This window comes from Delphinus delphis, chromosome 11, assembly GCF_949987515.2.
Source record: "Delphinus delphis chromosome 11, mDelDel1.2, whole genome shotgun sequence".
Lineage (NCBI taxonomy): Eukaryota > Metazoa > Chordata > Mammalia > Artiodactyla > Delphinidae > Delphinus > Delphinus delphis.
In genome coordinates this window covers 51,048,570-51,074,895 of record NC_082693.1, presented here as the reverse complement: position 1 = coordinate 51,074,895, position 26,326 = coordinate 51,048,570, and the positions used below count along the sequence as shown (strand labels likewise).

General features: G+C 42.2%; 1 long non-coding RNA gene across 1 annotated transcript in view; it reads right to left on the bottom strand.

Annotated features, from left to right (window-relative positions):
* Positions 1-20,451, bottom strand: part of LOC132434607 (uncharacterized) — a 111,872-nt gene extending 91,421 nt beyond the window's left edge. The window contains exons 1-2 of the long non-coding RNA XR_009521331.1: positions 20,297-20,451; positions 19,768-19,876 (exon numbers count right to left, since the gene is read on the bottom strand). This is a non-coding gene — a long non-coding RNA (uncharacterized lncRNA). The remainder of the gene's footprint in view (positions 1-19,767; positions 19,877-20,296) is intronic.
* Positions 20,452-26,326: the final 5,875 nt, after the last annotated feature.

Here is a 26,326-nt window from a genome sequence, read left to right as displayed (position 1 = left end):
TACTATGCAAATTTTAATCTCAGCCATTATATGAAACCAAATTAAAGCAGGAAACACTTGATCTGAACAATTCTCTGCCATTCTCTAGAAAAGCCTTATCCAAAAGAAATGAAGAAACAAGTAAACAACGTTTTAGTTGTTGTTAAAAGACACCAAAAAACCAGTTGTGATAGGAAAAACTTTTGATCATGCTGCTGGGCAGGCCTTTTTCTCGAGTCCCAGAAGAACAATTGGTTTTGTGTAAAAAGGTTACAGAAGATTAAAGTCAGAGGCGACAGCAACACAGGGTGTTTTGCAAACACCACATATCATGAAGTCAAAGGAACACAGATAGGAAAGGAAGGATTTACAAAATAACCTCTCATTGAACTCAGACTTTTTGTAGAAGACAAGGAAAAGTTCTGTCCTCTGTTTTAAGATAGATGCTGACAACTGAGGGAAGAGACTTAGGAAAAGCATATTGATGGCAATAACAACAACCTCTAATGTTGATCTAATTTGTGTAAAATTGGTATTATTTCTTCCTTAAATATTTGGGAGAATTCACCAGTGAAATCATCTGGGTCTGAGATTTTCTTTGTGGGACGTTTTCTCATTTTGAATATAATTTCCTTAACAGATATAGGGCTTAGAAATTTTATTTCTTTTTTGTCAGATTTGTTAATTCGTGTTTTTCAAGGAGTTTGTTCACTTCATCTAGGTCGTTGGATTTACTGGCATAACATAGGCTATGATATTACCTTGTTAACATTTTATGTCTCTAGGGTCTCTAACGATGCCTCCCTTTCACTCCTAACATTGGTAATTTACATTTTCTCTCTTTTGTTAAAGATTTATAAATGTCATCAGGTGTTTCAATGAGCCAAGTTTTGGCCTTGTTGACTCTTCCTATTTCATTGATTTCTGCTCTTTATTTTTTCCTTCTTTCTACTTACTTTGTACTTAATTTGCTTTTCTTTCAGTAGCTCCTAAAGGTGGAAGATGAGAGCACTGATTTTTAAAATTTTGTATTTTGTAATGCAAGACACTAATGCTATAAATTTCTCTTTAAGCACTATTTACTGCATCCACAAATTCTGTTACGTGTTTTTGTTATAATTCAGTTCAAAATATTTTCTCTTTTTCCTTGCGATTCCTTCTTTGAAGCATGTTGTTTATTTCTAAATATGTGGGGGTTTTTCTTGATTTATTTTTGTTGTTATTTTCTATTGTGTTCTAAGAACATACTCTGTATAAGTTCTGTCTTTTGAATTTATTCAGACTTCTTTTTACAGTTCAGCATGAGTTCTATCTTGGTAAATATTCTAAATGCACTTGAAAAGAATGAGTATTTTAGAGATGTTTGGTGTAGTGTTATGTAAATGTCAAGTTAATATAGTTGAGAGAATGGTTCAGACTTTCTATATCCTTTCTCATTTTTTGTCTACTTAATCTATCAATTACTGAGAGAGCGGTGTATTAAGATCTCCAACTATACTTGTGGCTTTATTTCTATCCATTTTTGCTTCATATATTTTGAGGTCCACTCACACTTAGCATTATTGTCCTCTTAATGATTTTCCCTTTTATCCTTATGAAATGTCCTTCTTTCATTTGGTAATGCTTCTTGCCTTAAAGTCTACTCTATCTGACATTAATATAAATACATTGGTTGTCTGTCTTCAAGTTCACTGATCCTCACTTTGACAGTGTTCAATCTAATGTTAAGCCCATCTAATGAGTGTTTGATTCAGATACTGTATTTTTCAGTTCTATAATTTCTATTTTGTTCTTTTTTTAGAGTTTTCCATATCTCTTCTAAAATACCCAATCTTTTTACCCATTATAGCCATCATTTCCTGCAAATTTTAAAAACATATGTGTATTAGTTGTTTTACAGTTCTGTTTATTAATTCCAATAATTGAGTAATCTATGGGTCTGTTTCTATTGACTATTTTTTCTTTTGATTATATATCCCATTTTCCTGTTTCCTAGTGTGCTTCATAATTCTTTTATTGTATTCTAGATATTATATATAAAAGAACAGTGATGAGTGAAGTAAAATACTTGGTTTTGTTTTACTTTGTTTTATTTCACAGCAAATACAAGCCCTTTTCTCTATCTGGAAGTTAGGGTGAGGAGCTTATCATTAATATTTCTTTTAAAGTCAAGTTCAGCTATATCTGGGGTACAGCTTTAAATCGATGGAAATCACCTGTGAGTAGTCCAACCCCCAACCTCCTGAGTCACAACCTTTCTTATGCTTTCAGTAGCTAAGCTGCAAGAAAATTGGCTACAGTTTCATATATTTTTGGAATATTTTTAATCTTTGGATTCATCTCCAGGCAGGGAGAATCCAAACACCACAGGAATGCACAGACCTAAGCAATTACTCTCTGCTTACCAGCCCTTCCTCCACTGCTACTATCTTATCAAAACTCATGGTTGGGGAGTGTCTTCAAAAGAGCAGGCAGATCCCAGCAATCTGTCCCAGAATTTAGGGCTTTTCAGACTTTAATTTATCCTGACAGCCCCTCCTGGTCCAAAGCCTAGCCTATTTCCCCTTGATCCTGTTTCCCTACGAGGAAGCTTTCTTAGGTAGAGAAGGCTGCCTTCACTCTCTGCTCTCTTATATCGGCTTCTTTCTCTCTGAAATTCAAGAGAGATTAAGGTTAATCAAAGCTTCCTCATGTGAATACCACCCCTGCCTGGTCCCATAGAAAACAATTTTTTCTAGGTTTTCCTTATGGTTTCAATGGGAGAGAAGGTCCCCCATGTCCTTGTCTATTCTCCCCAGAAGCACAAACCCCCACAAAGCCTAAGTTCATAATCAATTCTTTTAAACTGTTTCCCAAACATGAAAAAAAAAAAAAAGATTGGAAACTCAGATTTGTTAAGGACAACAAGAGGATGCAATATATTCACAAGAGAAGGTTGAAGGACTAGGAAATTTAAAGTAAATTTAAGAAGCTTGGTTAGGTGATATTTCTTGAAGCATGAACAAAATGTACTATGTTAATTATTTTAATTTTATTATTCAAAAAGGTCCTCTTGGCCTGTGAAACCTGCATCTGTCCTGCCATGGAGCAATTCTGCCCATAGCTTTCCATGAGTATGCACTGTCATTTTCCTTCTGTAGTATTCTAACCTCGTTTAAGAGTTAACTTATAGGTGGCACTAATCTGCTTTTTCATCTAGGAAAAATAGTTTCATATACATTCCACCCCATTTTCTGAAATTTCCCTCGAATTAAGATTCTGGTAATAAGCTTTAATAAAAGGCTTTGGCATAGTATTAGTGACTGGCAATTTTGACACAAAAATAACATTTTCATGTCTTCACAGCCCCCAACACTCCTCCAAAGGTATATTAGTCTGCTAGGGCTGCCATAATAAAATACCACAGATGGTGGTTTAAACAAAAGAAATGTATTTCCTCACAGTTCTGGAAGCCAGAAGTCCAAGATCAAGATTCCAGCTGATACAGTTTCTGGTGAGGACTCTCTTCCCAGCTTGCAGATGGTCACCTTCTTGCTATGTCCTCACGTGGTCTTTCCTCCACATATGTTCATGGGGGGACAGAGCAAGTTCTCTGGTGCCTCTCATCAGAGAACCCGCAAGGACACTAATCCTATTGGATCAGAACCCCGCCCTCATGACCTCATTGAACCTTAATTACTTCCTTAAAGGCCCCATCACCAAACTCAACCACACTGAGGTTTAGGGATTCAACATATAAATTGGGGGGCGGGAGGGGGAACACAAACATTTAGCCTATAACAAAAGGTATCTGGATATAACATTGTTTGGTTCTTGGTATAATTTCTTTCGCAATTTTTTTCTGTAATCTTTTTTTCTCTTTCATACAAACAACCACATCCACATGCCCATTCACACAGTGTTGTATGGAAAATCTCTATCATTAAGATAACTAGAGTTTAAAAGCAGAGGCTAAGCACATGATAATATACGAAATGTCAAGACCTGGTTTGTGGCATACACTTTCACCTCGGGAAGCACAGATTTATGCTGTTTTAGAAAAGACTTGTGGTTCAATTACTATAGAACAGAATTTTTAAAGAAAGCTTTTGTTTTTGCCCCAAAATATACTGTGGGTCAGTTCAGTCCAGGGAAAACAAAATTATAAGCCCCTTCCTCCAATGTAATTCATTCTGCTCCTGAAAGGTACGGTCTCATCAAATATTCCTGGAACATCTTCCATATCAATTCTAACCCATTTTAACAAAGCAGTATTTTTATCAAATTCCCAGAAGTTGTGAAATGAAAATCTGTCTTCAGTGTCACCTACCTTCCATCTTGCACTGCCCCCTACACTTACATGGTAAGGTAAGGGGTCTAGCAAAAAAGTGTAATATATGGCTAAGTGTGTTGGCTTTGGAAACAGATATGGGTTATAATTCTCATCACTAAGTGTGTGGACCTTAGACAAGGTACTTAAGCCTTTAATGCCTCAGTTTCCTCATTCACTGATTAAATACTTATTGAGCAATAATTATATGTCAGTCACTCTACTAGACACTGAAACTATACCAGTAAAAAAAGACACATGAAGTCCCTGCCATCCCAGGGCTCAAAATGAGAGTACTAACACATATTTCAGGAGATTTTTTTAAAGAATTCCATAAGTGCTTCTTGGTGACAACTGCATATTAAATCCCCCAGGGAGCTTTAAAACGAAATACTGATGTCCTATAGCCATCCACCTCCCAGAATCGGTTACTTCAGAATCTCTGCAGGGGAGACCTAGACACTGGTATTTCTTTAAAGTTCCCCAAGGGATTCTAATGAGCAGCCAGAGTGGAAAACCACCAGATTACATAAAGCCATGGCACAGAGTGAGAAGTTAATAAATTGTAGGATAACCTTTGTAAACTCATGGTACTACAAGATGCAGACAAATTCAAAGAAACAGCATCCAACAGGAAAATAAAACAAATCTTTTACCGAGTCAAAAATACCAAAGAAGAAAGAGCAATAGGAGATGAGGTCAAAAAGGTCCCAGGATATGGTCAACTAGTATTTAATAAGGGAGCCAAGAATACTCAATGGAGAAAAGACAGTCTCTTCAACAAATGATACTGGGAAAAATTATTCACACATAAAAGAATGAGACTAGACTCCTATCTTATACCACTCACAAAAATTAACTCAAAATGGATTAAATACTTGAATTTAATACCTGAAAGCACAAAATTCCCAAAGGAAAGCGTAGGGTAAAATCTCCTTGACATTGGTCTTGGCAATGATGTTTTTGGATTTGACACCTAGAGCACAAGTCAGTCACAAAACAAATACTAAACAGCTGGGTCTACATCAAACTAAAAAGCTTCTGCACAGCAAAAGAAACAATCAACAAAATGAAAAGGCAACATACAGAATGAGAGAAAATATTTGCAAACCACACATCTCATAAGAGGTTAATATCCAAAATACATGAATCCATACACCCCAATAGAGAAAAATCCAATTTAAAAATGGGCAATGTACCTGAATAGACATTTTTCCAAAGAAGATATTCAAACAACAAACAGGAACATGAAAAGATGCTAAGCATCACAAATCATCAGGGAAATGCAAATAAAACCACAATGAACTCACAGTAAAACTCACAACTGTTAGGATGGCTATCATCAAAAAGACAAGAGATAACAAGCATTAGCGAGGCTGTGGAGAAAAGGGAACGCTTGTGCACTGCTGCTGAGAAGGTAAATTGATGCTCCACTATGGAAATCAGTATGGAAGTTCTCAAATAATTAAAAATAGAACTACTATATGATCCAGCAATTCCACTTCTGGGTATATACCCAAAAGAAACGAAATCACTATGGCAAAGAGATATCTGCACCTCCATGGTCCCTGCAGCATTACTTATGACAGCCAAGACATGGAAACAATCTAAGTGTCCATCAACAGTTGAATGGATAAAGAAAATGTGGCATATATATATAGACAGACAGACAGACAGACACACACACACACACACACACACACACACACACACACAGGAATATTATTCGGCCATAAAAAAAGAAGGAAGTCCAGCCATTTGCAACAATTTGGATGGACCTTGAGGGCATTATGCTAAGTGAAATAAGTCAGAGAAAGACAAGCACTGTGTGATCTCACTTATATGTGGAATCTAAAACAACAGAACTCATAGAAACAGAGAACAGACTGGTGGTTGCCAGAGGTGGAGGGTTGGGGTGAGGGAAATGGCTGAAGGTGGTCAAAAGGTACAAGCTGCCAGTTATAAGATAAGTAAGCTCTGGGAATGTAACGTACGCCATGGTGACTGGAGTTAACACTACTGTGTTGTATAGCTGAAAGTTGCTAAGACAGATATGAAATATTCTCATCATAAGAAAAAACAACGTAACTGTGAGGTGATGGATGTTAACTGCAGTCACTTTGCAACGTATACATACATCAAATCATGATGTTGTATCCCTTAAACTTATACAATGTTACATGTCAATTACATCTCAATAAAACTGGATGGGGGGCATAGGTCCCAGGATGGAGGTGGGGAGAGGGGCACGGACCATGTAGGAGTCATGTGATCTGACACATTTTCATAGGATTTGCTCTGGTTGCTGTTCTGGAATACGCTGGAGGGAGCACAGGCAGAAGCCCATTGGCCATGAGGAAGCTACCGCAGTGATCCAGGTAGGAGCTGATGGTGGCTTGAACCAGGGTGGTAGCAGGGGAGATATGAGAATTAGTCAGATCAGGACGCCTGTTGAGGGGGAAGCAGGAGAATTTGATGGTATGTTGGATGTAAAGGTGTGAGAGGAGAGGAAGAGTCAAGGATAGCTCCGCAGACTCTGGCTGAACAAACGGAAGAATTCAGTGGCCGTTAACTGAAAGGGCAAAGTCATGGTAACTGTTATAATTAGCAAATATGCTATTCCTGTATGAGGGAAAATAATCAGTAGACTAATTCTAATTCACACCGAGTGTTAGTGACTAAGTTTTTTCTCCCGTTTATTAACGAACATTTATTGTATCTACAAAGTGCTAGGCTTTGTGGTGGGTACTCGGAACCCTAAGATGGAGTAACTTGACCCAAGGGATTTAAAGAGACAGAGTGAAACCTGAATGGGGCCTTGCAGACATCAGAAGGAAACTGCCTTTTAGGAGATGTGCTTCGAGGCAAGGAATCCTGCTTTAATTTTCTAAAACTAATTAAGTAACCATTCTCTTACCAGCTGTGTAGTCTTGGGCACCTTTAAATTTTCTGGACCATAGTTTTCTAATGAATCTAACAAGAATAATGGACACTCAGTAATTATTGATTTCTTCTCTCCTAATACTTTAAATTGTAAATGGCCCCAAGTATAAAATTCAGGAGTATTCCTGCCTTGTTTGTCTATGAAGGAAATGACGGAAACTTCAGTTTGACTCCCCAGATACTCCACGTGGATGACTTGATACTTGCGTATTTCCCATTCTGAGATGGGAACTGAGTTCCTGCACCCCAGCTTGGTCCCTGGCCAGGGTGCTGCTCAGGGATTGTGCATCAAGGCCACTGCAAAAGCAAAGACTCCCAACATTTAGGGCACTGAGGCCTGTGCCAGCCCTGGCTTTACACACTCACATGCAGAAAGAATATCTGCTGCCAGATCTCCTGTGTAAGATACGGCATAAGCTGAAAGAATGGTCCCCATTGTGTGGGGCAGTGGGCATGTTCTTTCCTAAGTGCCAAGTCCTCGTGGAAGCCTGAATTCAGGATGCGGGGTTAAACCGGAGTCACCTGATTACCTCTTTCGCTCCGCAACCGGGAAGGGCACCCAGGTCCTGAGTATCCCCAGGGAACCAGTGTCTATTGCAGCTCACATGACAGCTGGGGGGCGGCACCCTCCACCTCCTGGCATACTCAGAGACTCACCCGAAAGCTGGGTGGAGACCGTGGTGGTCCATTTAAATAACACACTCCTCCCAGGGCCTAAGAAGTGGTTGCCTCTAGGGAGGGGGACTGAGAGAATAGGGGCAAGTGTGGGATTCTCTCCTCCATTTAAACAATACTGAGCATCTGCTATGTGCCTGTAGTTGTTTTAGGACCTGGAGACACTGTTGTGAACAAAAAAATGCAAAACTCTCCACCCTCATGGAGCTTATTTTCTACTGGGGGCACAGATAATAGATAACATACATTTTTAAATGTCCTAAACTTAGACAGTTATAAACACTGAGCGATAAATGTCTATTACACAATATTGAAACTGTCTGTTTACCCATCTGTCTCTTTCACTAGAAGGCAAGCAACCTGAGGACGGGTATCAAGCTTGGTCCTGACTCAAGGCTTTTGCACTTACTGTTCCCTCAGCCAGAACACTTGTCCCCACTCTGCTCTTAGCTCTTTCCCTCACTGCATCAAAGTCTCTGCTAAAATGGAACTGCCATAGAGAAGCCTTCTCTGACCAGTCTCTCTGAAGGCACCTTCCATCCCAGGTCGCTAGCCTCTTCCCCAGCCTTATTTTTCTTTATAGCACTTACCACTCCTCTACATTCCAGCATATATGTATTTGCTTACTGTCTATCTCCCTAGGGGAAAGTCTGTTCCAAGAGGGAAGGGACTTTTTCTATCTGGCTTCCTCTGTACCCTGGCACCTACAGGGCAATTTGCTGACTGGCTGAATGAACGAGTGTTCTGCGTAACCGCATGCCCAGAAGTGGACCCATAAACGGTCCAGGGAGCACGTGTGTACACGTGCATGTGCGCAAACAAAATGATGACCTGTGCGGGGCTACCACAGCATAGGCCTGCAACGATCATTCGAGAAGGATGAAGGGCAGCAGGAAGGGTCTGGACCACAGGGGTGAGGGTTGCAAGCACAGAGCATGGAGGGGAGGCTTATGCTCTGACCCCCACGTAGAACGGCGAGAATGAGAGGACAGGACAGCCTGGGCCTGCAAGCCTTTCCTGTTTTGTTTCCTGTGCCAGGACTCAGGGAGTACCGAGTCGGGATGGAAAACCAGACTGGACAGGGTATAGCTGGGGATAAGACACTGGATCTGAAACAAGCTGAATCCTGCAGGAAGGGAAGAAACAGAGCTCACCAAACAAACATTGCTCTGGGCCTCCAGATTTCCTCTGGTTCAAATCTTACGCTCACTCATATTCAGAACTCCGTCATTCACGCCCCTCTTGCCTTTCCTGCTCCCGATCTGAACATGGGCTTCAGGGTCCCCTAAGAGCTTCTCAGAGCAGAAACTCAGAGAGCAAGACTTGAGCTGGAACTCACTCTGTAGAGCAGGGCTCTCCAAAGACTTTGTAGGAAGAACTACCATGAATTTTCTTGATCCTTTTGAAAAATAACACAGGCCCATTTGTACATATTTTCAAAAAAGCACAGAACAGAATATTTTTTAAATCATTCATAGTCCACCACCCAGGAATACCGCTGTTAACATTTTGGTGTATTTCCTTCAAGTCTTTGTTCTTAGACGATTGGGATCATACTGAATATGTAATTTTCAATTCTGCCCTTTCACTAATATTCTTCCACAAGCTTTTTCTCACACCATTGGGAATTCTTTGAAATCTTCATGGGAGAATCTATCATGTATTATCTCATCTTATTGTTGGATGTTCACTTTCCTCTAAGCTGAGTGGTCTTGGGTTCTGTGCTGACTGAGAGAAGGGTCTGGGTGGAATGGAAGGTGCCAGGGCTGGCAGCCCCACCATCCACCTGGGAAACCTGGGCCTGTGATGGTGACGGATCAGGGAAATGGAGACACCATCTTGGAATCTTACCATGCGGAGCTTCAAGATCTGCTAGTTGATCTTGATCTACTGTTTGAAGACCCCACTAACAGGAGCAAAGGAACCAAAACCAAAGAGTGGTGGAAGAAGTGCTGTACGATGACAAAGGAAGACAGTGGAAGGGGAAGCCCTAATCCATTCATATCTTTAGATATGCCAATTCGGTTATGAGATTTTAACTCTTCTAGTAGTTTGATGCAGTACACCAACTTCAACTTTGGAAGCATTTTTTGCATTTATGAGAATAAATTTGGACTGTGTGTGTCTTGGGAACACTTGGGTGCCACAATGGACAACCACATGCAGCCATCCTAATGGTGGAATGGTTGGCCCAAGTGGCCTCAAGGTCTTCTCTCCAGTCTCCATGGTTTGCTGGTCAACAGTAGTAATATCTCACACACCATTTACACTGTTTTGTTGTGTGGGTTTTGGTTGTTGTCTTGTTATGTATTAAAAGTTTGTTTTAGTTAAGCCTGCAGCTGTTTTTGCACAGCCTGTGAGCTAAGAATGATTTTTATATTTTTAAAGGGTTATTAAAAAAAGAAGACATATATATATATCAAACCATCATGTTGCACACTTTAAATTTACAATTTCATATGTCAATTATACCTAAAAAAACTGAAAAAAATAAATATCTAGCATTTTTTTCAGCCAAAAAAAGAAGAACACAAGACAGAGATCATATATGTCCCAGAAAGCCTAAAATATATTTACTATCTGGGTCTTTACAGAAAATGTTTTCTGACCCTCAAGCTAGGGGGATAAATAAACTCCAAATTTCAGTGGCTTTGCATAATACAGGTTTTTTTCCTTGCCATGTAATAGTCCAATGCAGGTGTTCTTGGTTGATCTGAACACATAGTGATTCGGGGATCCAGGCTTCTTTTGGCTCCACCAGCCCCTAAACCTCTGTGTACTCTGCATCCAGTGGAATCCTGGAGACAAGTACATTGGAAAATGTACATCTCTTCTTAAAACCCCGGCCTGGAAGTGATGCACACCGGCTCTCACTTTTATTGGCAAGAAGCCGTCACTCATGAGGCAAAGGGCCTGGGAAAGAGAGCCTCTGTCTGGGTACCACCTCTCTGAACATTCCCCCTTTCACACCACATGGCAGAGCACAGGTCTCCCCGGTAAAGGGGAAAGAACATATGTTTGGTGAACAAATAGATTTCTCCACCAAGGTTCAATTATACATACACAGAGGCTTTGTTAATTTTTAAAATAATGATGCAGTGATAATTTCAATGGATATTCCATTTTTTACCTGCAAGAGGTCTGCCTGCAAGGAGTTTATCAGCAACGAATTGCTCTTGCAAGGCCAGGAAGGGGGCTGTAACTTATTGCAATTCCGAGGAAATCACACAAGTGTTAACTGTGTCAACACTGAAAAAAATCACAGAGCCAGACGATGCCTCAACAATCTCTCCGATCTTCCTGCTGCTCCAAATAAGGTCACGCCTGTAGTTCTCACTCATGAAAGTCCCCTGGCCTTTCTAAGTTATGAGAGTAGAAAATGAAAAGGAAACCCCCCCCCAAATTGTCTGGTGCAACTCTACTACTACTGCAGCTCTGTACAGCTCTTCTCTTACACAAATTACAATTATCCAAAGCGTTTGACTAATGCTTGCATAAAACCACAGTGCCCGGTTTACTTCATGTCTTTTAGCATAACAAGGTATGCTGTTCCAGAAGCAGATGATAACTGGAAAAACCTTTTACTCCCCAACAGCTACAGATAATGATACCTTCATACCTTGTGCAAATCTTCTTTCCCTATGTGTAATTGTGACTTAAACAGCTCCTTCCATGATAGGAGGGGATCACAAAAGGGAAGTCCCCTCTTTCCTTGCTGATGAAGTAGGACTGCATAAGGGAGCTTGAAAATCTATTCAGTGCGCTACCAGTGTAAGGAGGTAGTATTGGGGTTTTTTAAGTACGGGAGTTATGCGTTAGAAGTTTTCAGGTTGAAAAGATCAGATGCATTTGCAAGTGACCTCAGGTGACTGCATTTTATGATAAAGATACAGGGGAGTGAACAAGCCTAGGAAACTATTACTACCCTGAGTACTGTACGACGACAGTCAATTCTTGTCTTGCAGGGCTTGAATTCAAAACACTCAGTGGCAGCAGTCTAATTGGTAATGAGAGAGGAGAAAAGGAAACCAAGTCACATGGAGAGCAGACTGAGTAGAGCAGGAGGCATTATGTCAGAGAATTTTAAGCCTGAGGGTCTGTGTTCTAGAACCATTGCCCGGTCTTTTTCTGCAGCTGCTATAGTGTCTTCAGGGATTGAACAACACTGTACAGAAGACTGAAAACTATTCATGAATAACGGTGTTTTACAAATGGAGGGTTTTCTTCTCATATTAATATGTTAATTTGAACCCTGTCATAATGTCCCCCTACTACTATTTTATGACAATTGCTGTGATATTCACTTTTACTGAGCTAGCATTTTAATACGGTAAAGTCTTTAAAAGATACTGATTTTTAAATTTTGTAATTGTGAAACAAGTTACATGTCATGTGGGAAAATTAAAATTCTAGAAAAGGTTATAAAGAGGAAAACAAAACTCTACAGACCCACCCACTGCCCTACCTACCGCCCCGCAATTTTGTTCCCCAGAGGAATCACTGCCATCAACTTCTTGGGAAGCCTGTCAGAAAGGCCATCTGTGTACGGATGTTCATTTTAACTTAGCTTCCCCAAGATAGAAGTATGGTGTTGTCAGTCCCAGGACGTGCTGGTGACCTCCTGTCTTCACCATGCTTTTAGCCAATAGGCACAACCTGAAGGCACCAAGTCTCCCAGAACAGCACCTGTCACCATGCTGGCCTCAGGTAAAACTGTAATGTGAGCCAGCTGTCTCGGAAACTCTTCTTCCTTCCTCTCTCCCCTCTGAATGTCCCATCATTTCTCAGGACAACCTGTGCCCTTGTGCGGCCCGTGACCATGCCTCACCCAGACCTCTCCTGCTCAAGTAATGACTCATGCTTAAAAAACTATCCTGTAGGGCTTCCCTGGTGGTGCAGTGGTTGGGAGTCCACCTGCCGATGCAGCGGACACAGGTTCGTGCCCCGGTCCGGGAAGATCCCACGTGCCGCGGAGCGGCTGGGCCCGTGAGCCATGGCCGCTGAGCCTGCGCGTCCGGAGCCTGTGCTCCGCAACGCGAGAGGCCACGACAGTGAGAGGCCCAAGTACCACAAAAAAAAAAAAAAAAAAAAAAAAAACTATCCTGTACTCTATACCCCATCAAATCTTTCAGTGAGATTTATCAGTGAATACTAGATTGTATTAATTCTAAAGGATCTTTTCGTTTTAGAAAAAAATAACACAATTGACTCAGAAGAAGAAATCTGTAACAGTGGAATTTACCATTAATAGCCCTCAAATATTTGTTGAATGGCTTCAAGGTGCCAGGTATGGAGCTAAGGGGTAGAAACTTGTAGATTGGAGGGAACCGATATCTACTATGAACAGATTCCTGGGCTTATTTCAGAAGGGCATAGCATGACTAAAATGATTGCTGAGGAGTGTGGGAAAGAGAAGACAATCCAAAATAATAGTAACAGGCTCATGAGTCCAAACTCATGGCTTCTCTTTGTTTTCAGTTCCTATCTTGTGGAAGATTGTGCTGTTTTCACTCTGTCACAGAACAGATGGAACCATGATTTATGACTCACAGTTTATGAAGCTAATTTAATATTCTACCACACTTCATGCTCTATCACGTTTCCCACATTTGCAGTATTTTTTTCTTCCGAGACATTTGTCACAAAAGGAACACTGGGATGTTGGGAGGGGAGAAGAGGGAGGCACCGTAAAATAGGGGAACTAGTGACATTGTAGGGGGCATTCATGCATCCAACAAATGTTTAGTGAGCCCTTTCATATGCCAGGCACTGCTCCAGGGACTAAAAATCCTATCAATGAGTCAAAAAGGTCTTTGTTCTGTGAAGGAGAAAAATATTGAACAAGTAAGTAAGTTAGCAAATAGCAGGGTCATCTCGTAGAAATGCTTTGAAGAAAATAAAATAGGGTAATGTTATAAAGAGCGACTGAAGTTGGACAACATTAAATAGGGTGGTCAAGGGACGTCTGTCACAGAAGGTGCCATTTGGAGATGCCTAAATGACAAGAAGGAAGTGGTTCTTCAGAAGTCACAAGAAGTGGATTCCAAGAAGAAACAGAGAGCACACAGGCTGCGAAGAAGTTTGGAGTGCACGAGATACAGCAACGAGGCCAGTGTGGTTACATTCACCAACCTACGCATAGCTCCCTCCTGCCCCTACTCTCCATCCAGCCACTGATGTGGATGCCATGGGGGCCATGGGCCAGGATGGTGGCTTTATGTTGTTTTGCACATCAAGTAAAATACTTCCTGGCTCTAATTAGAAGATTTAGTGTAGCTCGGGTGGAATTCTATTTCCCACTTCACATGACGGTTCACAAGAAGTCAGCTAGCAGTGTGATTCCAATAGAATGCCAACCTTGCAGCCTGGGGAAAGAATCCAAACATGAATGGCAGAAGATCTGCGGTGGGTGGTGGTATTGATTTTCCTCTGATTAAACTTGTTTGTAGGGAAAACTCAAAATTGTTTTCTAGGTAAATCTGATGAAATAATCACAGCAAAGGTGATTATGTTCATGGCAACGCACTTTGTAAACTTTTATTCCAGTGTATGAAGCAATAAACTATATGGGTCATAGTGAATGATCTTCATCAATACTTTCCACAATTCCTTTATCTACAATTGTGAGAATGTTTTAAATCTTTGAAAATTGAATATTTTTCATAATTCACTTCGCAGCAATGCCTGCCTGATCTGAAATGATGTGAGGTTACTTACAATCTTTATCACAATCAGTGTCAATATTCATATATACCCACCTAGTGGCAAAAATATTTAAATGCTTTATTAAAAGATATTGCCCCAGTACCTGCTGGGGGTATTTATATTATAAATCTATCATTTTACTTATATAAAGTCTGAAAAATTATGAATTCTGAAAAGTACTGACACAAGGTTTACAAGAGCAAACTTGCACTCATGAATCTCCGAATATTTTTATAATTTTAATCTTAATACAAACACCCTGAAAAGGTCTGCTAGTATGCTAATGAGTAAATGATGAAGAGAAAAAAATGCCTGGCTGTCCAGTAGCTGTACAAGAAAGAACCACAATAAGGTATAGAATATTCATGACAACATACTGTGAACTTTTATGCCCAGGGTCTGTGTGAAGCTAAGCTATTTATGTCCTAGGTGTGTCCTAGTAACCGTTGTATCCCCAGCACATAGCTTAGCTGGCCCGTAGTAGACACTCAGTAAATATTTATTAATTGCTGGGTTTTTTTATTATTATTATTAGTTTTTTTGCGGTATGCGGGCCTCTCACTGTCGTGGCCTCTCCCGTTGTGGAGCACAGGCTCCAGAAGCGCAGGCTCAGCGGCCATGGCTCACGGGCCCAGCCGCTCCACGGCATGTGGGATCTTCCCAGACCGGGGCACAAACCCGTGTCCCCTGCATCGGCAGGCGGACTCTCAACCACTGCGCCACCAGGGAAGCCCAGTAAATATTTATTAAATAGCTACTCTGCTCTTAATACTTGGCCTCACTGCTACCCACCATGCTTGCTATCTCAAATGAAAACTACGCATCAACTCGTGATGCTGTTTCTCCTGAGTTCTCTGCCAAGCCAAGGTCGGGATGCCCGTCAAACAGATGTTTGCCATTCCTGAGACTCGCATGACTCTCTGATGGCAAGAAGAAGCAGTTTACTGCCAAAGCCCAATTTATATTTTGGGGAAATCTGCTAGTTCCTTTTTTTAATTAAAAAAAAAAATGCTCAATTTAAAAGAGCCCCGTGACTCTCTGATCCAAAGAAACACTCTGAATCATTAACAATCTCCACCAGCAACTTTAATGAATCTGAATCTGTTTTCAAACTCTTTCTACTCAGATCTTAACCCTTTTCCCCCAGCCTCCCACAGCCTCCACCAAGACTTTTATCAGTACGTATCAATCAAGAGTACCCATTCCAGGGCTTCCCTGGTGGCGCAGTGGTTAAGAGTCCGCCTGCCATTGCAGGTGAGACGGGTTTAAGCCCTGGTCTGGGAAGATCCCACATACCATGGAGCAACTAAGCCCGTGCGCCGCAACTACCGAGCCTGCGCTCTAGAGCCCGTGAGCCACAACTCCTGAGCCTGCGAGCCACAACTCCTGAAACCCACATGCCTAGAGCCCGCGCTCCGCAACAAGAGAAGCCATCGCAATGAGAAGCCCGTGCACCGCAACGAAGAGTAGCCCCCGCTCGCCGCAACTAGAGAAAGCCCGTGCAGCAACGAAGAACCAAAGCAGCCAAAAATAAATAAATAAAATTAATTAAAAAAAAGAGTATCCATTCCATTATCATGCTTGTTCTTCTATTGACTCAGCCAAATGAGGGTCAGCAGAACCCAGAGTCTTCCCAGCTGCCGTGGCTGCAGCTGCTTCCCCTCCTGCCCCAGTCCCCAGCAGGCTGTCCTTTACTTCTTAGAGCTGAGGAACCGCGAGCTCTGCCACTGGTAAAACAAGTATAGGATCTCTCTTCATAAGGCAAGATAAAGAAGGTGTTATACACTGGCATGACAGGGGAGCTGGACAGGCCACCCTGCTTCCTATGTGAGAAGCAGCTGGAATGGGAGCCTAGACTGGACATTGGAACTGAAAGATGAGAGGCAGCAATACGGTGGAAGGCCATGCCATGTGCAGGAAAGAATAAACATAAGGAAAAGAGACCACTGAGAAGGATGTTGAATTATATCTTTGGTCCCAGACTGCTCCCAGGAATCCCAGGCCTATCTGCAAGTCTGGTGTATCCCAACAGGACACATCACCAACCAATGGGTCCAGAATCTGGGACAGAGGGATGTGATGGTTAAAATGCAAAAACAAACAAACAAACAAAAAATCCACCATCAACAATGAACAAACACACAGCACAAGACCTCATCATTTCCATCATTTTACCATCAACCAAATAATAGCAGTTTGGGCAATCCTTGGCTTGCTTTTATTTTCCAGCAATATCCCAACAACTTGGGCCACTTTAAAACAACCCCCTGCACTTGACTGAGACTTAGTAACAATACTGAGGTCACTATGGCCTCAGCTCTAGGCAGGGAAATGATCAACTCCAGGGAGGGTCCCTGCCACCACCCAAGTGCCTCCCCAAAAGGAGACCTGAATAGAGAGAGAGAAGGCTGCATTTCCCTCTAAGCTAAAAACTCAGACTTAAGATAAAGACCATGCTCTGTTCTGGACCTGGACATATCGATCCATCCTGCAGAACAAGCATGCCCCTCCCTTCTATTCAGGAATTCGAAGACTAAAGCGTTCTTGGGTCTCCACCTATTGCATTTGGAATTATAAGGGGAGAGGGACCACCTCCTGGCATTCCTGCAAAACCTGCTCAGCCTATCTTCACAGCTCCATTTAAACCCTCCTGTGTCCTGGAAGAAGGGCAGAGAAACCACTCTCCAGGGCTTGTGCACCAGAGACAAAGGCCAGCTGAGATGAGCATCTGCTTTCACTGTTTCTGCTGCTTTGGGGTCAGGCGATTGGATGGTCTCAAGAGAGGCTTTCCCTGCCTAGAATTCCAGAGAAGACCGGACTCAATTAGGACTTGGCTTCTTCATTAGACACTTAGCCAATTGGTCCCTGCCTTGGTGCCTCAGCCCCTACCCAAGACCCAACTGCAGCCAGCACTGACCAGTGAGCGCCCTCAGTTGCCAGGGTGGAAAGGAATGTGTGGAGTAAACCACGCAACACACTCTCACTACTAGGGGAAAATGTGCTCCCCAGAACATCAGTGGAGAGCAGCATTTTGGTAGAATTTTTTTTTTTCTGAAAAATTATTCATTCAACCAGTGTTTTCTCACACACTATGCTGGGCCATAGGGATGGAGTGTTGAACTTGACCATGGCCCCTGCCTTCACCTAAGCTTACTATTTAAGCACAGGTTTGAGATCCAACTGATCTGACTTCTAATTCAGTTGCTTAGCTTTGCAGGGCCTCCTCAGGACAATAAAATTACCACAAAGGGTTATAATGAGGGTTAAATGAGATCATCCATGGGAAGTATTTGGCCCACTGCCTAGCTCTGAGTAAATGGTAGCGATCCGTGATTATTATTCCATAAAGGCCTCAACCGTCCAGCCTCTAGGTCATAGGAGGCACGCTGGAAACTGAGCACCAGAGGCCAGAATGCCCTCATCTGTGCATAAAGGGCCTCGAGCTGATAACCAAACCCAGCATGCGAAAGGACTACATCTGGTTCCAGACAGCACAGCCCCAGAGCTCTCAGCGGAAGCTCACCAGCCACAGTACAAACCGGGGAAGAACCCAGCCACCACCATTGTCGGCAGACCATTGCTCCAGGCAGCAAGAAAGGTTCCCAGAGGCCTTTTGTCAATTGTCCCCTGAACAGAACATAAACATCTCCAAGGCTGCCATTCAGTGGACATCCTGTTTACATGGTGAGTGGGGATCTTGGTTGTGTTCCCTCTTCTCTTTTTAAAGACTCTAATTATGTTTACCCAAGGCCAGCAGTAGGTGCCAGGAGGGCTGTGAGTTTATTTCCCTGGCCAACGCAGCAGACGGCTGGCGGCAGCCCCATTGACCCCTGCATCCCAGGCGGGGAGCCAGCCCTACGCACACACCACACTCTCCCTACAAAGACAGCTATTTTCAATGAGCTGTTTTCTTTCCGTGCACACTGGGATGCTCTGGATGATGGTCTAGCAAACGCCAAACTATGTTGGCTCTAGGCACTTACCGGATAACTGGATAATGAAGGGAGGGAAGGAAAGTGTACAGAGCTCTGAAGAAGGCCGCCTGCGTTCCATGCAGTGCGCTGCATGCATTTCACATACATTGCTTTGGTTGACCCTGTACATTCCAAAGAGCTCTATATCTCTACCTGAGTTTTACAGATGAGGAAATTAAAGCACAGATGAAGTCACTTGCATGAGGTCACTCTGCTAGTAATGGTAGAATTGGAATTTAAACCAGAGCCATCAAGCTCTCTAGTTCATGTTGTTTCTACTCCAGGAAAAAAACATGAATTTTAGAATACTTAGAGTCTTTTACAGAAGCCCAAACAAGTTGTTTTGACCCAGCGATTCTTAGGCTTTTTCATCCTTTTCCCTCCCACTGTAACCAGGGTAACATATTTTCAGACATTGATCAAATGCATTTTAAATAGAGTTGCATGTTTACTGCAGCGGTGTAAGTTGCTTACAGAACAACCTTCCCGCTAACTACTATAAACGCTGGACAAAACATAAAAAATAACTCCTGAGGATTTTGGAAAGCAAACAACAGCACACAGTTTGTGGAGGGAGATGGAATTTGAAATTTGGAGAAGTGATCGGCATGGAAGTCAGTTTCTTAGTTTTTGTTCAGTTGGTTTGGTTAATCATATAGAACCCAGATAAGAGGCCAGAGAGAAATGGCAGAGGTATGAGTAAATGTTTAACTCTGCTTATGACACATTTTCTCCTAAGAATTCCTATGGCCCCTCTCAACTCGGGTACATCCTACTCCCTATTGAGAGAGAGTACTCTATTTCTCGAACTTCCTCTTGGAGTATTTTAGGCAGCCTCTCAGACAGCCTCCAGTGATCCCTGCCGCCTGGTACCGACCTCTTGTGTAACCTCCCCACCCCCTTGAGTATGGGCTAGATGTGGTGATTTACTCCTAACGAACAGAACAGAGAGAAGTGACAGGATGTCACTTCCAAGATTAGGTTATAAAAGATCACAGCTTCTGCTGTGGTCTCGGTCTCTCTCTCTCTCTCTCTCTTTTTCATCCCTCACTCTGGGGGAAACAGACTACCACGTTGTGAACAGCTCTGTGGAGCCCATAGGTTATGCAACTGATGTCTCTGGCCAGTGAAAACCTGAGGCCTGCCAACAGCCACGTGAGTGAGCTTGAAAATAAATCCTACCTTGAGATGACTCCAGCCCTGGCTGGTACCTTGATTGTAGCCTTATAAGAGATGGTAGGTCAGAGGCACCCAGCTAAGTCACAGCACGCAGATTCCCAATCCACAGGAGCTGTAAGATAATAAATGCTTGTTGTTTTAAACTGCTGAATATGGGGGTAATTTGTTACCCAGCAGTGGATAACCAATACACAGGGTAAAGACAGATTCTAAGGGGAAAGGGGAGAGGGTGTGGAAGAGGAGCACAGTGCACAGGTCACCAAGGCAGCCTCCTGACACTGCCATCCAGTCCCTGTGGACCCCTGGTGGACTGACTGCACCTCATGTACAGCTTTAGAAATCTATCAAATAAAGATTTAAAAGGCATCTGCATTAGTGTCCTGTGACTACTGTAACATATTATCTCCAACATGGTAGGTTAAAACAACATAAATTTATCCTCTCACAGCCCTGGAGGTGCAGAAGTCCAAGGTCAAGGTATCAGCAGGCTCACACTCCCTCTGGATGCCCCAGGGGAGATTCCATTCCTTACCTCCTTCAGCTTCTGGAGGCTCCAGGTGTCCTTGGCTGGGACCGCATCACTCCAGTCTCTGCTTGTCTTCACCTGGCTGCCTTCTCTTCTCTGTTTCCACTCTGTGTGTCTCTTTTAAGAACATTTGTCATTGGCTTTAGGGCCCATCCAGATAATCCAGGATGATCTCATCTTGGGATCTTCACTTAATTACTTTTGCAAAGACCCTTATTCCAAAACAAACAAACAAAAATCACATTCACAAATTCCAGGACGTGACCATACCTTTTGCGGGGGCTACCATTCAACCCACTATGGTATCCTTAAATGCTATGTGGAGGTTTTGGGTATGTATGTTATTTTTCATAAGTAATATTTTCCTATACATCTTATTCTATATCTTACTATTTTCACTTAACACTATGTTTTTGTGTTTTCATAATGCCCTTAGGTACCTAGTTTATATTCCATAGTAAGCTTCCCCACGTTTTACTTATTCAGTCTCCTAGTGATAGGTATCTAAGTTCTTAGCCTCCACCTGTCTGCTACCACACACATGCAGCAGTGGACATCACTGTTCATGTCCCCTTATGATGCAACTGTTTCTCTGGCCTATAATCCCAGGAGTGGTTTGGCTAGATCCTCAGTGTCTGTAAGTATTGCCAGACAGTGGCTGTACCAGTTACTCTCACATGCACGAGGGTTCCTTTTTTATCAAATTCTTGCCTATATTTGAAGTCATTCAATTTTATAATATTTGCCACTCTGAAGTCTGTAAAGTGCTATCTCACTATTGCTTTAGTTATGTTTTGTACAATGACTAGTGAGACAGAACACTATCAGTCTCTTACATTTTTCAGTATCTATATCTTTACCAAACAGATGCTTTAGCACACTCTCGCCTCCCTGCCAATGAAATGGTATTGTTCATTTTTGTTCTAGATTATAATGGACGTGACCTTGTTGCCTTCTCTCTTTGTTCCCCTTATTTAGACAGGAATTAACCTTTCTAGTTTATTTACATGCCCTTAGCTCCCAGGCCAGATATTTGTCTTCAGCTCCTAGTCTCACACTTACTCTTCTATATTCTTTTCTGGATGAAGGGCAAGCAAAAGGCTCTACATTTCCCAGACTTCCTTGCTGGCCAAATCCTAGTTAGGTTCTGCCAATGGGAGGCACCTGCGCCTGATCAGCAGGTAGGAAGATGATCAGAGTCATTCTGTTTCTGATAGCACCTCAGCTGCAACAGTGGTGGCTCCTGCCCAGCGTCAGCCCCATGCTTCCAGCAGCACTGGCAGTGCAGCTCCAGGAGCACCCAGAGCGAGTGTGGGCTCAGAGGCTCAGCCCAGGTGCAATAGCAGCTCCTTGAGCTCTGAGTAGACCACCCTTCCCCTTTTGCTCCCCCGAGTCTTTCAACATCTTTGTAATCAACTCCCCGCATCAAATCCCCCTCAGCTTGAAACATCTAAAATGATTTGTTCCCTGACTGACCGATACACTTCCCATACTCTTAGCATCCTGCTGGAATGGTTTTTCATCTTCCAGTAGCATTTCGAAGCTTGTCTTTATGAGGTAAAAATTCTTAGACTCTGTATAACTAAGAATATCTTCATGTCACCCCTTGCATTTCAATGATAATTTAGCTGGGTATAAAACCTCAGGAACAATGTACTAGTGCTTTGAGACTATTACTCCACTGTCTCCTTGCATCGAGTGTTGCTGTTGAGAAGTGTGATGGCAGTTTATTCTTGTTCCTTTCGAGGTCATCTGCTCTTTCTCTCAAGAATCTTCTAGAATTTCTTCTTTGTCTTCTAAGTTCTTAAATGTCTTTATAATGTGGCTTGTGTTGATTTTCCCTTATCTCTATTGCATGATTTTTCCTTATGTCTATTTAAAACCCTTTCAATCTAAAGTCTTTTATCCATATTTCTATATAGATAGTTATTAACTCTTGAAATATTTCTTCACTACTTTCTCTTTCTTTCCCATTCTAGGATCCCTATCATATTGGCACTTCTCTCTTTCTCTTAACTTTTCTTTTATCCAATCTTTCTCCTTATTGTCTGTTTCTGATGCCTAAGGGCTTGGTCTTCCAGCTCATGGATTAGTTCATCCAAGGTTTTCGTTCTACTATTCAATCCCTCTGAGTTCTTCATCTATTGTCTTCATCTTACCCAGTATCTCTGGGTAGGATCTTCTTTAGGACTGCTCATTTCTTTTTTCCATTTCTGATATTTTTTCCTTTGAGGATATTATGTGTATTTTATATTCTTGTGCTCTGACCCATTAATTCTAACTCCCTTTGTTGTAAGTTGTTCAACTTGTTATCCTTCTTTTACAGCAGCCAAGCTCCTCCAATTTCTCCTTATTTTCCCCCAATGAATTCAGCATATCAGCTCTCTTTGCTAGCAATGTGGCACCAGACGGAGGGGCTAACCAAAGTCATCCAGGTCTTATATTGATTCTTTCCTGAGAGTTTAGAAAGGGGCAGAGAGGAGTGAGACCACTTCTTCTTGGCTATTTCAAACTCCACCACCACTACCACACACAACTACATGCATCCTCAGGCAGGAGGTCCTGCCCTCCAAGAACCTCCCTCTCCTTCCACCTGGGGTACTGCAGTACTTGGAGAGCTGTACCCCTCACTTGAAACCACCTAGCCCAACTGGTAGGGGCAGTGGGACAAAGGAAGAGGGAATTCTCAGGAGCCAGCCTTCCCACCCACCATTGGTATTAGTAGCTGGGCTTTAGGTTTCCCATAGCCTCAAGCTAAGGAAAAGTGACTGTCACTTTGCTTCTGCCCCCACAGTGTCTCCAGGGCAGGCAATGACCAGATTCCAATTTATTTACCTTTCGATTTATCCCAAAATACCACTTTCATGATGTCGTTTCCATGCTCAAATACCTTCAATGACTCTCCATTATCCATTGGATTTTCTTTTAAGTCCACATAAAAAGCCTTCTCTAATCTGCCCTTTTTTCTCAATACTTTCCTCAATCTGGCATCCTCAGATTTACTTCGCTGTCCCATCTTTACTCCTAGATAACCATCACAGCACAATTTCTTATTCCTAGCAGAGGCAGAAGAATACACCTCTTAATTGATTGTGCTAGCCCATATGCTAATGGCAGTAAGAAGTAGCAAAATCATTGTTCTTGGTTTAGAAAAAGAAAAAAGTTTCTTGTCATGGGCAAAGAGAGGACACAATCTACCATCACCAGGACATGTTAAGGATTTTCACACTGTTGGAGAAAGGTTTGCAATAAAGTGAGCCAAACTCATTTATTTAATCTCTCTTCTAATCAAAGTTCCATGTTTTCAAGATCTCTTAGCAGTGTGCAGCTAGGGAACAGACTTATGGAAATTGACCTCGTGATATTGATCTCATTAGCAATATTTTAACAAGCAGGTGCTAACTTGTGAGAAAAGCAAAGGCAACAAAAGATGATGTAACCCATCTAAGGGCTCCGATCCAATAGCTTAGCTTATTCACCTCAGGACCAATGCAGCAGTTCACAGTTATGATCCCCTATCCTCAGCCATAAAAATGTGTCCATTCAGTGGGAAGTAAAATGGGTCTTTAAATAAAGACTGAAGATAAACTTGTGCATCACAAACAAAATACATGCCTGCTTCCAAAAGGAGAAATAATCAAAACCCTCCAGGCAGTTGGACTAGATTTCTTTTGATGTTCCCACCACTTGCCTTGGTAACTCAAGTCACTTCTATGTCAGCTTGCCCAAGTGGCTTGGAGAACATAAGAGTTGCTAACCAGGACTCTGACTTTTTAAAGGTCTGTCTGTGTCTGTAAAATAACGGTACTTATGTGTACTTAGAAGGAAATACCAAACTAACAAGGAAGACCACAAATCCACAAAATTTTAATTTCTACCCTTGGTAGAAGTTAACCTCCATATTCATGTTTTGGTATTACAGATTTTCGTGACGACTTTAAAGCTTGCCATGGTATTTATGGTAATTTCATTACAAACCGCATCTTCATCTTTTCATTTCTTTCCTATTTATAATTGTACAACTGTAATTAAAAGGTATTACTACTACACGCTATCCTAGCTAAAAACTTGGCCTGCCAGACTGACAACATTTAAGACATTTCTCTGGCTTCATTTCTTTTCTCCATTTTGGAAGAAGGGTGGGGAGAAAAGAGAGGCAGGAGAGACTTTGGTCATTATAACCTCAAATCCTTTCATCAACTCCTCTTTGTTCCTAAAAAAAAAAAGTTAAGATTTTTTCCAAACAGTCCCCCCACCAAATGAAATGTTTTGATATAATAGTTTCCATTTCAGCTTTCACCACATCTGAAGTGACACTCATTCAGCCTCTCTAAGAGCATGCAAAGGACTTCAAGGATTGTTGAGACTTAAATTGAATTCTGTCTTCCAGTGGGGGTGCCAGCAGCCTCTGCCCCCATTGCTCAAAGGGTCCTGGAGGCCGAACACCACGGTTGAGGTGCCTCTTATCTTTCCCATTCAGCACAGAACAGGTACTTCTGTGTAAATACCTTTCCTTGTTCCAATGAGGTATCCCTCACAAGTCCAGGAAAGTAATTTAGCAGCAAGGAAACTGAGCAGAAATCTAAGGTGAAGCCTCAGCTGAAAAAAAGGTGGAGCAAGCTGATAATTAACCACATTCTTAGTATCTTCAAAGAAGGTTGAAGCTGGAGAGCCAGACAGAGTCACTGCCCTCAAGGCAATGAGTTCACCAACTAGCTGGAAGGAGGATGCACATCTGCTGGGTTTTCACCAGCCGACTATCCATCTTTCCATTAGAGAACTGATGCTCTCCCAGCCAGGTCACCCTGATGGGACTCTTAATCACTGTATGCCACCTACTTGCAGGGCAAACACACAGAACCAGGTCAACAGAATCACTTAGGGTAAAAGTCTCAGAGCAATCTGTCACTGTTTTCATCATTAGTGCTATAAATGTGGCCTCACATTGGGCCCATGTTATCAGACTCCCCCTTCTCTCATGAAAGACTCTTCTTGGGACCCTTTGGGATCTTTTCCTGGTGATGGACCTTCACTGGAACCATCTCAATCCACTGGAAGTTTGAATCTCAAAAAAGTAGGGGTCAAAATCTTGGTCGCATCTCTCCTGAAAAGTTCCTGGGTTCCTCTCCACGCTTGTCCTCTGTCAAACCACAAGGAAAGGTCCTCATCCCTGAAGCTCTTCCTCTGGAGGAAGGGGTAACAATCCGCCTTAGATGTAGAGTGACTCCTCACAAAGGTAACAAAATCTGCTCCAAAACAACGTACCGTCTGGTCCTCAACCAGTGCCTCACTACCTTAGCTCCACATTGGCATCACCTGAGTGGTTCTTAGAACCTCTTGTTGCCCAGGCCACACCCACACCCAACTGGGGATGAGACCCAGGCATGAGGGTTTGTTAAAGCTCCCAAATGATCCCAGTGTGCAGCTGTATTGTACATAAGAGGCTCCTGGCTACTGGAAATAGCCAAGCTCTCTCTTTCTCTTTCATTTAACTGATGTTCCCCACTACACAATAAGAATATTAACGCATTGTCATATTTACTGCATATACTCATATCAGTTTGCTGTCTGTCTTTATGATTTTGCCAGATACACACACACATACACACACAGAGGTGTATATGTAGATATAACATGCGCACACACACATATATACACACACGTGTATATATACACGTGTATACAATATATATACGTATGTGTATATATGTGTTATATATCCCACAAATACATATGTTTAATAGTGTCAGGGAGTGAGCAGAATTGCAAGGTGACAGAGCTAATAGCAGCAGGTGCATTATGACAGTGATACTATGGCTCTTAAACAGAGTGTGAGTTCATTCACAAAAGTCCTGGTTTATTTAGTGTTAACTCTGTGCCATACACTACACCAAGTCCTGGGAACTCAGTAGTCACTAAAATCACACCCAGTTCCTGCACTGATGGAGCTTAGAGGAAGACAGTAGACCCTAACCAAACAATCACATGTATGAATGCTATGTACACTCCAGGCCTGTGCATGAACTTTAAGAGGAT